Source organism: Hippichthys cyanospilos, chromosome 19 (genome assembly GCF_059441005.1).
Source record: "Hippichthys cyanospilos isolate Australia breed blue-spotted pipefish chromosome 19, RoL_Hcya_1.0, whole genome shotgun sequence".
NCBI classification, from domain to species: Eukaryota; Metazoa; Chordata; class Actinopteri; order Syngnathiformes; family Syngnathidae; genus Hippichthys; species Hippichthys cyanospilos.
This window is the reverse complement of record NC_142387.1, coordinates 15,719,775-15,733,933: the sequence shown is the minus strand read 5'-3', so window position 1 is coordinate 15,733,933 and position 14,159 is coordinate 15,719,775.

Sequence of the window (14,159 nt, the reverse complement as noted above, 5' to 3'; positions counted from 1 at the left end):
CACAGGTGAAGCTCTTCCTCTCGCTAATAAAAAAAAAGAAAAAATATTTTGATTGGAATGAAAGGCCAGCAGGCGGACGGGCAGCGGAGCGGCGCCCGCAGGAGGCTAATTGCGCATTTTGCTGTCACCGCTGCGGGCGGTCCGTCATGTTTACACACTAAATGACCAGCACATTTCAAATCCAATCACAAGTCAAGCATCTTAAAGATGCTCCTTATTTTATTACATTTGAATTGGATAAGTTCCCGACTGCCTTTTGTATCCTGATTCATTCTTATAGCGAATCACATTTTAAGTGTAAATTGCCCGATTGGTTCCATGTTTGAAAGAAAAAAATGATCATTTTTATATTATATCTTACCCTTCAAGTGAAACTTAATTGTGCAGCCCTAATACACACACACACACACACACACACACACACACACACACATATATATATATATATATATATATATATATATATATATATATATATATATATATATATCCATTCCCCCTTTTGCTTTTCTTTGTCAGCACGCAGTTCGACGGGAATGACGATTGAAGTAGCGGTCGGGCACTCGGCGTAGGACGGGGCGGCGAGGGCACACCGACACGCTTCCCGCCTAGCGTTGCGGCACAATGGGCGCCTTTAATCTGGCGCCCGCCGCCGACACCCTGTCGGCTTCAAAGACCTGCCGGGATCTGGTCCCGTGGCGTCCTTGCGCCTTTGAGCACAAATGGCGGTTTTCAGCTCAAGCGAGCAAAACGCTAGCTTTGTCCACCGGAGGGCGCACTCGTGGTCACTTAACCAACATTTGGCTGTTATCGAGGCACTGTATTTTTTTGCACAGAATATCTGAAAACACAATTCCGAAAGCGTTTTAGAATTCCATATATTGAAATAATGTGGAACGTTAAGGTTCGCTCCTTTGATTTCGCCTCGTCGGAACTTTCGGCACCGCTCCAAGACTGCAGTTACCGCCGGATTTTCTGCATCATAAGGCGCACCCGATAGCCTTCGGTTTTCTTCAAAGCTGACAGTGCGCCTCACAATCTGAGTGCGTGCGCCTTATACAGTGCATAAACCGCCACGTTTCATTTTGGGGATGAGAAAATAATCTCATAGTTCTGTAAATTCTTTCAGTTAGAAATGTATTTCTTACAAATGTTTGAAATGTTGAATGCTATATATTCTCCAATTTCGAAGCAATTTCTATGAGGACGGTGCAAAAAACACTAGTTTTGTCAAAGAAAGCGTGATTTTATAAAATCCAAAATACGTAGATACCGTTTAGTAATTGTGCGGTGTCTGTAAACGCCTCATTTTTTTCATTCTTCTCATCCCAAGGACGGCCTCGAGCCTTCGCTATGAGTTGATATTTGCGTTCTGACGGGAATGCTTTCTCCTGAACGGCAGAATGGCCGTTGCCAGGGAAACGCGCTTAATAGGAAGTTTTCTCACTCGTTAACACCCGACAATGAAGGTGTTGGCTTTTCTCCGTCTCTCTTTTTTTTCTTGTCCTGCGCGACCGAGTTTGAGCGCGTCACAAAGTCGGCGCGCATCCGAGCCCCGCCGCCGTCGCCGTGGCGACGCAAAGCGGGCTCTCCACACCGGAGAGAGGCGAGACGAGGCGTCGCTCGCGCCTCTTCTTTCTCGCGGATTCGAGTGGCGGCGCTCAACTTTTTCTTTGGCTTTCGGAGGATTTCTTCCCGCTGTCTTGAGCGCAAGTCGCTCAAATCCCAACATTTGACAAAGAAACTCTTGCTTCTTGTAGGTTGATCAAAAAAGGGCAATTCATTCCTATATCCATTTATATATATGTAGCCACGCGGGGCTCTGCGTCTAATTGGCCTGGGAATCATTCCCCCTTTTTCGTCGCGGACACGACGGGGAGAGCGGAAGGACTTTAGGGCGCGGCCGTAATGAAGCCCGAAAGGTTAAGGGCGGCGCGGCGGCCGGCGCTAATGACGTCGGACGTGTCCGTCAGCCGCTCCCGACACGGGAAAACGCTAGCCGTCCGTCGGCGGATAAATGAGCCGGTCCCCGCCGGAAACGCTTTTTCCTAACTCCCGATTTAGTTTGGAAGCCGGAGCTGACGAGGGGAACGTCGCTAAGCTAGCTAGCGCTCGCCCGTGCGGACGTTCGCTCGTCACCTTCTGACGAAACCACGCTGTTTACGTTACAAATAGAAGATTCCGAAAATTGCTTTTTCGGCTTGATTTCGAACGATTCAAATCAGGTCGAGTTACAAGAAGAAACCATGGCGAGAATCGGGTTCTCCAGGGAAAATGTCTCGTTTTATGATGGTGAATTCCCAGACTAAAATGGCAAATTTGGCGGGAGGCCTTTTTAAACGATGCTTATCGAGTTGCTGCTGGTATTTTGGATGAGATGAAAGAAATGTCAGCGCTCGCTATATTTGTTGTCGTTTTCGTATTTCCTCTCCGACCGCCGGGAAGCGAATCTCCCGAGTAAAACGTGCCACCGAATTAGCGAAGCCGTCCCCGCATCAAAAGAGCGGCCGCTTCCGACGCGGCTCCGGGGCGCCGCCGGCGAAATCGCGAGCCTGTTACGCAACCGTCACTTCTCATTCGAACGCCCGTATCTGAGGCTAAGGTGAAGCTGCGTTCAGTGTGGCTAGCGTGGCCGCGAGACTTCTTTAAAATGGTGATTATTTTCGTTCTTTATGTGATGAATTGCCATTTTATTTTTAAACTGTGCTGAATGTTTGTTTTTTTTGGGGGGGGGTCGTTTAGGGCGCGAGGGGGTTTTTGGCTAGCGTCATCTAGCTCTCCGCCTGCCTGTCCGGCCGTCCGTCCATTCATCGGCCGGGACTAACCTTATCTTTGCTAAGAGCTCGGAGCGCATCCCGACGGGCCCTGCCATCCGTCCCGCAAAATCAATATCGAGTCAATGCCAAGTCGATAGCGGCGATAAAGGATGTCGGAGGATGAACGATAACGGATGCGGCTAGCCCGCCGGGCGGCGGGGGAGTCGGCGGACTCTCCGCGCCGTTCATTAGAGGCTTTTCAATACTTAATGCGCGCGCTTATTTACCGTACGTCATAAAAGGTCCCCGAGGCTTTGATCGTCCGATTGTCGCGAGAGATTTTAATGGAATGATTTGCAGCCGTCATCATAAGCTAATTAAATACAAGGTGTGGCAAAAGTAGGCCCAGAATATTCCATTTTTTTGTGATTATTATTACAGCTGCCGTAATTAATGGCAAGTCGTGCAGAGGCAAGAACAAGAAAAGCGCATTTGAAAGCTTGATTTTTTTTTTTCAGAGATGAAAACATGAAGTAGGGAGTTGTGTGCCTCAGGGCTCCTATCTAAAGCCCCTGTCCCTGTGAAGGTAGCAACTCTTTTGGAAATTTCCTTGCGACAGAAGCAACGTGTAGCGACATTGAAGGAACTCTAAGGAAGGAAATACGTAGAGCTAAGGACGCAAGGGTTTCAGGACGAAAATTCCTTTTGGACTCTGCCGGAAGTCAAAGAGTCAATCAGATATTTGCAGTAATTCTCTACACCATCACTTTCATCATTGGCCCTTTATCCTTTTACAGATGAAAACTTGAAGTAGGGAGTGAGGTACCGCAGGGCTCCTATCTAAAGCCCCTGTCCTTGTGACGGTAGCGGCGCGTTTATCTCCAAGGTTGTTTTTCTTGCACAAAGAAGCTACGTTTCCTTCCTCTGGGTCAGGAGAAGTCGCCGGACGTGGGCCCCGTCTGGACACGAGCGGCGTCTGGCGACTTTCAACGAACCCCGCGGGAGATCGGAGAAGCCACCGATTTGGCGGACGTTCGTCGGCCTTCGCCCGTCGGTGGGACGCCGGCTCAGGGAACAGCAACCGTCTTATTAATGACGCGTTCGGGCGTTCTGCCCAAAATTCCTTTTTTAAGGTGACATTACAGCTTTACAGTTTGGACCGCCCTGTTGCTGCCATGCGGGACGCATTAATCAGTTTTCTCAGGTTCTGGCGTCCGGCGGGTTTCCGTGACACGAGCGAGGGAGGCGACGCACCCCCGAGTGAGCGAGCGAGCGAGCAGCCCATCAGCGCTTCTTTCTCCGAAATGTAAGAGAAGCTTTTCTTTTCTCCGGCGGGCGAAAGGTGGACTATTTCCCAAAAAGCAGCCCGTGTACCGTCACCTCTCAGAAAAGCTTTTTATCTCCCCGAGATATGAGATCCTTTTCCAATCCCGCAGCCTCCGAGATCACGCTGATAATCACGCTTTCCTACTTTGAGCGTCTGACGAGCGAACGTGACAATCCCACGCGCGCGCGCCAATAGCCCTTTTATTGGAACTTGTTTGCGAAAAAATCTGGGAAAAACGTCCGGAAAGACAAAGGCGGGGGTGCGAGTCATTAACGGTGACATTTGAGGTTGAAGACGGGGAAACGGGGGTGCTTCAAAAAAAGGAGCGCTGGGAAAAAAATCCAGGTCCGGCTTATTAAAATCCACGCGCCGATGATTTGGCGGGGCGGCGCCGGGCGGAGCGTCCCCCGTAGATGGTGCGCCGTAAAACAATTAGCTAAAGGTCATACGTCAGATGGGAGCGGAGGACAAAACGGCTTGAATAACAACGCTTGAAGGCTAAAGACGTAAAAGAGGAGGAAATGAGAGAAAAGGTTCACGCGAAGCGGGGGAAATAAGTTCAGGCGAAGGCAGACTTCGCCATTATTTACGTCGGCCGGACGGGAAGGAAAACAGTTGGGAGCGGCGTGCCGCGGGGCTTCCGTCTAAGTCCCCTACGTCACGGGTCCCCGACCGTCGGTGCGCCGCCCGGTACCGGTCGGTCCACGGATCGAGTGGTACTGGGCCCAAAGTCGGAGCCGAGTCCGAGTCAACAAAACACAGCCGCCGACACTTGAATTGATGCTTTTCCAAGCGAAGCGCAAATCCACGCGGTGCGAGTGACGTCAAACAAGACACCAAGGGCGATGCCCCGATGATCCGTTTTGCGCTCGCGATTCCGGGTCACGTTTTCTCCATTGCCCACCTTTAAAGGTTGCGCCATTTGTGAAAGTATTTGATATATCCCCTCGCCACGCAGACTTCGTCGACTGTACAAACGATTTTTTCCCATCTCTTTTGTGTCCCGATCCAATTGTACGTCACGGCTTCGTATCGGCCCACCGGGAGCCAAAAATCACGTCGGCGTCCACATGGATGCCGTCTGTTTGCGCGCCCGCCGCGTTCCTCGTTGAGGAACGCAAGTCGGCGCGGTCGCGATCGTTTGAGGTTTTGCCGTTCTGACGGTTTTGTCCCGCTGATGGGCACGTCATTAAAACCCGCGGACGCTGTTTTGACGTGTTTTGATTCGCCGGCGCAAACGAGGACGATGAAAACGCGGCGGGCCCGCACCGTGACGCGGCTAATGCTAATTAGTGTCACATTTCCGTCGGAGTCTCCAATTTGCGGTAGCGCTAATGAGGAATGTCTCGGGGCTGCGGGTGGCCAGGGGAAAAGGAAATACAGATGCGGTCTCCTCTAATGACGTCCCCAGCGGACAACTACATTACCCAGCAATCCGCGGGACGCTGACAGGTGGCTTTTTAATGGGAGTGACGACGACGTTCGTGAACCCCTTCCCTCTTTTGTGCTGACTTGGCTGAGTGGCTGCTCAGTACACGTACCTTGCACTTCTGAGGTTCTGGCCTTCTGGCCTCCGCCGTTCCCAAATGTTGATGGTTTCTTCTGGTATCGTCCCGCAAAACAAATCTGTTTGCACACTTAGGTCCAATTTGGGAATTATTGCTTTTTTTGGATAGCATTGCGAGCCATGTATTTTTGCCACCGGCCGCAAAAAAATTGGATGGTGGGCCGCTAATGGCCCTCGGGCAATGGTTTGGACACCGTCGCTGATCCTTGGAACTCATCTTTGAGATGATCCTTGGAAAATTACCCGGTTAAAATCGCAAAGGCTGTGAAGCGATGGGAACCTGTAAGGGACTTTGATAGGAGCCTTGAGGCAGACCACTCACAAATTTGAATGTTTTCTTCACGTCACGTTTTTGGGCCGGTTCTCATGGCCACCAAATAGCCTTTGTTGGCTTTACATCTCCATCTATTGTGGCTGCAGTTTGAAAAGCACATTTCTCATTTCTTAGTCGGTTCTTGACTGTGTTTCCACCAACGGCTAGTAGGACGCGCAGCGCCACATGAATTTGGAATTGATGATGCCGCCGCACAGAAAATTGCAGTCATTCAAAAGTGTCCTCATCCATCACGTTTCCGGCGGCGTCCCTGCCAGCTGCCCAATGTTCCACCTCTGCCGTGCGGCCGGCACGACCTTCAGTTTTCTGCGAAACGAGGTGCGCAGAATGTAGAGAAAGTGCCAGGAAGTGAACTTCGTTGAGTTCCAAATAACCAAACGCGTACGAGCAAAATTTATGACCGTAATAAAAACTAGGTATAATATTCAACGGTCCCGTTACTGCGTTCTTCTTTTTAATACAAACGTAGTCTAACTGAGACCAAAAGAAACCCAGCCGCGCGACAGTCTCGCTCCGACCCCGAGGGAGGTAACGTCCGATCTCGTTCGCTCGCTCGCAGCGGATAAGCAAGCGCCGCCGCCCACTCGCTCGTCTTAATTACAATTTCAAATGTTTAAATGCAAATGGCCCGGGGCGGTCACGCCGTGCCATTTTACGATAAGGTCGCCACAATGTCCCGCATTAAATTTGTGCGTGTGTTGACAGGTATTGGGCAAGTTACTTTGAAACGTAATGCGTTATTTATCTTTTATCAAAATCATTCCAAAGTAATTGGTTACGTTATAATATTATTGTATTTGAAATGTAAGGCATTACGCTACCATTGCACTACTCTCACCAACATACCTGGAAATATTTTAAATGTGGCTCATTACGCACATTACGCATCCGGTGGAATGACCTTAAACTAAACTTAAGTCACCTTAAAATGATCCCCAAATAAATATTATTGCTCGCTTGGACTTGTAAAAGATGCCTCGATTGCAGTAAATGTAAAATAAAAACATACGAATAAAACACCCCAAACAAACGTACCAACAATACACCAGCGCCATCTCAAGGCTTCTAAATGAACTGCATTCAGGTCATCAAGCGCTTTGATTAATATTACAAATTTACAAGGTTTGGGAGTGTTTTTTTTTAGGCATTGTAACACACGTTACTGTTGTTTGCACCGAGTAAAATATCATTACTGTATTTTTGTCTTACACTACCGCAGCGGTTGCTAAAAGCATGGGTGGCATCGGCAGAGGTGGACACGAAACAAGAGCCCGCCGCCACCAACCCGCCGGGTTGGACGATGATCCGACGAGAAACGCCATTTGCACAAATCGGCAAATGTGGCATTCAACGAGCAAACGCGCCGCACTGGATTTGGACGGAGCTAATGACTTTTTAGCAAGTCAAAGTCCGGCAAGAACGAGGGCTAAATTTACCATCCGACTTTTGTTGCTGAATACCAATATTTGGAAAGTCCTGGTCCACGCGATTCTCGTCAGGACGCGTCAAATAGAAAGCAGAAAAACAGGCAAGAAACAAACAAAAAAATTAGCCAGTTTTGGACTCATTACTTTTTGAACAAGATCTTAGCTAATTCCACATATCTTTATTTGCTCTCAACATCTCATTAAAGTGGCCAGATCTCACGTCACAATTTTTGGAACCGAATCGACACGCGAGACGAGAGAAGCAAATGTTTTGGCGTACGCTCCTGATACCCCGTGCCTTGGCAAAGACGCATTTGCGTGTCTTCTAAGAGTTCAGACGTTTCAGTCTTGCTCATACATATGTATGTGTATGTACGGGGTCTGAAAACGGCCTGCGCTAAACGCATCCTAATTTCATCCTAAATCGCTTCTCGGCTCCTCGTCTAATGAGGCGCAAATCCTCAAATCCGGGCAATGGTGTCATCGGGATTATTTAGGAAGACGCCGCCAGAGGACGTGACGCAAGCTTTAAAGTGAACTCGCTCACTTCCCGTCAGCTAGAAGTGTACAGCCGTCTCCTCGAATGGCCATTTTTTTTATAGCCTGCGAGCAAACATCTATGATGTGACCTTTGACTCCGGGGGGCGCCACGTGTGCCGCTTTGACGGAAAAGAGACGTGTCACCCGGGCGCCGACGTTGGGATGTTCCTGTCCTTTTTCAGACGACCCCCGGTGAACGCTTCAAGTGAGATGTCTCTTTTTTTTTTTTTTTTGCGTGCCCGCGGGGGCCCGGCGGGATCGCCAACAGAACCCTCGACGGCGAGAACGGAAAAAGGGGGGAATAAATCCAGGCGGGTTTATCGCCGGCTCGGGGTCAATTAAAGCCGAGGCTTATCAAAGCCCTTCAACTTGATTAAAATGCGACGCGCTTGACAGGCCAATAACCTCTGACAGATTCATTGAATTTGACGGACGGCTCCGAGCCACTAAACAAACCTCGGCGGAGAACGTGCACGCGCGCTCACGAAAAATCTCATAACGTTGCCAGCCCGTACGCGCTCAACATGTCGCGGGGGGCTTCAAAATTTCCATTCGTCTCCATTGTCTCTGCCGCTTCAGATACCGTAAATTTTCGACTAAGCCGCTACTTTTTTTGTCAGGCTTTGAACCCAACGGCTTATAGTCCGGTGCCACTTACCTGCAGTTTTTTTATGAGCCGCCAGAAGGCAAATTCCCGGTAAACAAAGGGAGACAGAAGGTGCTATGAAAGTATTGCTTCTGACTTTGAACCGCTCTTTTACTTGCTACCAGGGGACGCGCTCCGCTCGTAAACGTAATCGTGCGTGTTACTGTTGTGTAGGTGCAGTTTTCCAACAATCCCAGTGTGTTATGTCAAAAATGCATTGGTGCTGCTTCTATTTCCAAATGTGCAGCTATGTAGAATCTGTCTCGAAGACATGATGTTCAGGAACCAAGCAGTTCCAAGCAGAAAAAAGGCTAAAAACGAAACAAAACAAAAAAACGTCGATTTACCTTCTTTCCGCATAAACCACAAATGTTACAACCTGCGGCTGATAGTCAGGTGTGTGACAGAAATATGTTTTCCATTAATTAGTCCGAAATTTAAGGTACACTATGCTCATCATTTTTTGTGGGTAAAAATATTTTCCACACTTTTGTTCAAAAACAGGGTGTTATTTCAAATCAACAATGCAGAAGCTGCACAAAACAGAAATTAATTGTAAATCAAAACACTGCTAAAATGTGTTTAAAGGCTTATCATTGTATTCCAAAGTAAAAGCAAAGTAAATGCTTTTTTACATTTTTATAAAGTGTCAGACTGTTAGCTGTAGTCTTAGTTGTGATTTGAATGTAAATAAAATAGTCATTACTTGTATTCGTTTTTCGTTTTTATCAAAACGTTTCGAGTTCATTATGATTGACACGCTTTAACCCTCAAATTGCTATTTCGACTGGAAATCCCACCTACATACTAAGCTCAACCTATCAAAACGCTTGATGATCAGGAAGTAATCCCGCAGGTGTCCTTCCGGAAGTAACGCGCCGTTTTCGGTCTACCAATTGGGAATGAATGATGACAACGAGCGTTTTGAAATAAAGCGACTCGGCAGGAAGGAAGAGCGTAAACGCAAAAGTCACCTCAAACAGAGCACGAAAGTATAAATGTCAGTGTTCCCGAAGCGGTAGTTCGTTAGGCACTTCACACGAGTAAACTCCTTTAGGGCTAGCCTAGCTGTTAGCGTTAGCTTGTTTAGTTAAGATGTTGTCGTTTGCTTGTCGTAAAGAGCGGCCAGCAAAAGCAAAAACGTCGGTGGATGCACCTTGCTCAGAACCGGAGTTCGGTAAGCTTTCCTTTCTTTTGCCAAACCATTCTTTTATTTGATACTCTTAAGCAGTGGTTCTCAACTTTTTTCACCCCCTGTGAAAAATGTTTTCAGCCAAGTAATCGGCGCAAAGAATTTTGCGGTTTAAAAAAAAACATTGTCTGACTTATTAAACTTCAGAACCTTTAAAATTTAACTTGTATTAGTCCACAAAAAACATATCTCCTTAAAGTATTTTCTCTTGAATCATAGAAGAGCTCTCTTAAGAAGTAATAACTTTATTCTTTATTAATATTTGTCTACAAAAAATAATAAACAGTGTCAGACCTGTTCTCGAAAATAATTATAAATATTGGTGCAGAGTAAAATATTCAACATAAAGCGTCCTCTTTTGGGTTTACAATAGAATCTGCTCACCCAAAAAATCAATAACTTATTTATGAACAAGTATGTGTATACAAAAAATAGTCAACAAAGAATGTCAGACCTGTTCTCAAACCGAAATCATTACAATTAAACATTTGTCCAAAGAAAAATACGAAACTTTTGGGATGATAGCAGAGATGTGGTCACAAAAATAAATCATTAACTTGACAGGTAAGACGTGACAAGTTGGGTTGAACCATTCCAGTATGGGGGAGAATCTGGGTTTTAAAAATAATGGAATCGAATACTCGAACCGTTGAATCCGTATTTGAAATCCCTCCTGCTCGCCCTTCACACAATTTCCTCTAGCCATTCAGAAATGGAAAATATTTGCATGAACGAAAATAATGAAGAAGTCTTGTAAACAACTCCAATGATTGTCAGCGGCTGCAATTTCCTCCGAGGGCCCTAAAAAGTGTTTGCGATCGGAAGCTTTTCATGTGAAATCGGGGAGCTCTCACGTACAATATACGATATGAAACGAACGATCATCTAATTAAATTTGCTTCCGCGAGTCGTAACGTTATCTGGATACGTCTTGTCCAAAATGTCCGAGCGCGTGTTTACGAGCGACTTTCTCATTAACTTGTGTCAACATCTCGGAGGATTTATGACCTCTTTGCCACACGCTCCCGTGAATGGTTGCCGTTATTCCCCGCTCACTTGTTTGCTAATCAAAGCGCTTGTTTCGTCAGCGACCGCTTGTTGCGCGCGCTCCCATTTCGCCGTCATAGTCGCTTTCGGTCAAAGCGCTTGAAAATGAGCATCCTCTAGTTAAGTGCGACACTTGAGCTATTCACTTTGATTATCGGGAACATGTCGCCTCGCGTCCAAAGGGACAAAAGGAAGAGATTGTTTCTGCGCTTCGGCGAAAAAGAGTTTTCAATTCCGCGTATAATCGAATTTGAGCCGCAAGAGCCGCGGCGTGTTTAATCCCTTGCTTTTTTCAGCCCTCCGCATCATTTGAATTCATCGCAACCGTTAGCGCGGTTCGAGAAAACTCCGATGATTTTTTTTCCCCAAAGTCGATTTTCCGATAACGATGGCGGTTTCTTTGTGAAATAGAAACAACGATGTTTTCGACGTCTTTTAGTTGAACCTAGTTTTTCTTTCTTTGAACTCAAAGTGCCAGTCAATCAACTCTGTTACGCATACGGAACGACCTCTTGGGATTCGGTGCGCTTTATCTATGTATTTTGCCAAGATATGTGATTATATTCAAACAAAAGCAACGCGGCACGCTTTTGGGTACCGAAATCTAGTAGCGGCGATCGCGACGGAGACAGAGGGACGGACTGACACGGGACTGACACGAGACAGACAGTAAATTACGCACATACTGTATGCTTGCATACTTTGATCACGCGATGAGATGACACACAGCAGACACTTCTTGTAGACAACCAGCGACGGGCCCCGGTGTCATGAAAATGCAACTTTTTGGAGCTTCGCCTATTTGGCTTTTGGTTTCATCATGTGGTTACGGAGTAGAACTTGTCTACCGAGTCAGCCAAGTAAACAGCCATTGATTTGATTTCGTAGTTGCAAAGTCATACTGTAGAAAATGTCCCAAGTGGCCAAACGGCCTGTTTGAGAGCCCCACAATGAACGTCGTAGTAAGAGTTCACCTCCTTAAGAGTTTGGATTTCTTTTGCCTTGTTGATCATGTTCATCTCGGTAAAAATTCAATTCAATTCCTTGAAAGCAGCCACAGTGACCCTCTTGGCAAAATGCACGTTTTTGTTTTGCGCTTCAGTCTGAGAATTGGCAAAAAGAAACGCAGAGGAGTTCGACGGCAACATGAGTTCCCCAAATATTTGGAGGCGCCGTTCACTGATTGTTGACGCAAAACACCTTTGTTGAATAATCCCGAGAAAACCTGTCCACGCTGACCTTTGGCGGTCGGCGGGGGGGAGGCGGCCCGGCGCTCTTCTCCGGATCAGAACGGCGGGGCGCGGCGTTCCCGCCTCCGCCGTCACGTACGTCAAACGGCCAGGGGTCCCCCCCGAGCGCCGGCGGGCGGAGCGCATCCCGTGCCGCGGAAAGACCGACATGTCATGAGAAATGTTCCCGAAGCCGTAAAAGGCGGCCTTGCGCCTTATCGCCGCCTCGTTGGGAAAATTCAGCCTACTCGTGAATAGATTTCATCAAGTCTGCGAAGCGGGCCTCGAGTTTGACACCGGTGCTCCAAGCGGCCTCGTCTACTTGCGGCGGGACAAAGCGCGCCCCGGTCAACGATGCACTTCACGTACAACTAATAAATTACCAATGTAATTCACAAATATTTCAGATCGGCAATTAATCGTTTCAGAGACCTAAAGTTAGACCGGAATGCTCAGAATTTGGAAATATTCTTCGATTTCTTTGACGGCTACTCATAGTTCATTGCTGGATGTGCCGTGTGTCTTTTTCCAAACCTCCCATCAAAGTGTCTGCCGCTGTGTTGAATCAGATTACATAAAGACGCTCGCCTGAAAAATACATTAAAAAAAACAAAAAAAAAAAAACTGTTTGCTTTGATTGGGAATGAATAAATCCCCGGAGGGTGCATGTGTGCAAAAACTTTCTTTGAAGCCCTTGACGCCGCCCCTGTGCAGAAATGAGCTTGTCAAACGCTCCCCGTGACGTCATAACGGCAAAAATTGATCCTTTTAATGTTTCATAACACTTTGGCCTCTCTGGAGGAGAAAGAAGAAAAGGAATTATAAATTAAACCGCTTTATTGCTATTCCTGGCGCAGGCGAAAAATCGGTGATATGCTGTTAAAAAAAAAGACATGTTTACAGTTTTACTCCTCCCGATTTCACTGAGCTTTTATTACCACATTTAGGTTTGAAATAAAAAAAATTGCACCAAAATGTCTCCATGGCCTTTATACTGCCTCCCAGTGGCCAAGGTGCAAATAGCAGGGATAGTACATCCAATTGAAGCGTCGCATTAAATCATGATGCACAATTACAGCTGAATTCTTGATATTGTTTATTTTTTTTCTTGCTCATAAAGTACCATTGTAGTCTATTGAGAACTTGGCCCTCTTTACTTAATTGCTAATTAGCTTTGGTGTATCTGTGGCGTTTACCTCCAGGAAATGACATATTTCATGAGGCGGCCGATTGAACGTCGGGTCAATTAGCGGCCTCGGGATGTGGGCTAGCTGAATTCTTGCTCTTCGCGTTTCCCGTTCTTAAAGTGCGGTGGCGATGACTGCCATTATACGCGCTGCCTCGCTTGTGTCATCGCTGCAGGAAAATCAAACTTCACCGAAAAGGCGAGCGGGCGGAGGCTCGCCGCTTCATCTTCCTCTGGCGCCGCGGAGCTGACCGCGGTGACATCATTCCGAAACGTAAAAAAAGCTTTTAGGAAGCAAAAAAAAAAGAAGCGAGAAGAAGGAAATGTCAGGTTCCCTCGGAAATTGCGTGTGCGGCGATGTCACGGAGACCAAAAGGGCCAAGGAAAAGCCAATCGCCAATTAGCGTTCAAATACATTATGTCTCAGGAGTTTTATTTTCATACAGATATTAACACTACGTCCGGAATTTCTCATTCCGTTCACTTCCCTGACCAACTTGCATTCCACACAATAATAAAGCAGGCCAAAAATAAATAAAAATGCCCCCCGGTGGCTTTGAAAAACACGAGGAACGCCATCGTAAATGCAATGGATCGCGTCTGCTCGAGAATTGTATTACTTTTGAGCAAATATCGCATAGAACAATAATTTGAGTCAATCGCACCATTGCATGAGGTTGGGGGTGACGCGAACAGCGTATCTTATCGTGTCTTAATTTGTTTCTAATTTGAATCGAGGTGGATTAGATGTTGCTATACGCAGTATATCGCGTGGTGTTATCGGCAAATTGGATTGGATCGCTAAATAATCAGTGAATTGCATTACTGAAATGAATCTGATGAGTCTGCGCAAAGCACTCGAGCGCCATACAGTAATTCGCTCTTTGACGGAAGCTCGCTGAACCTTT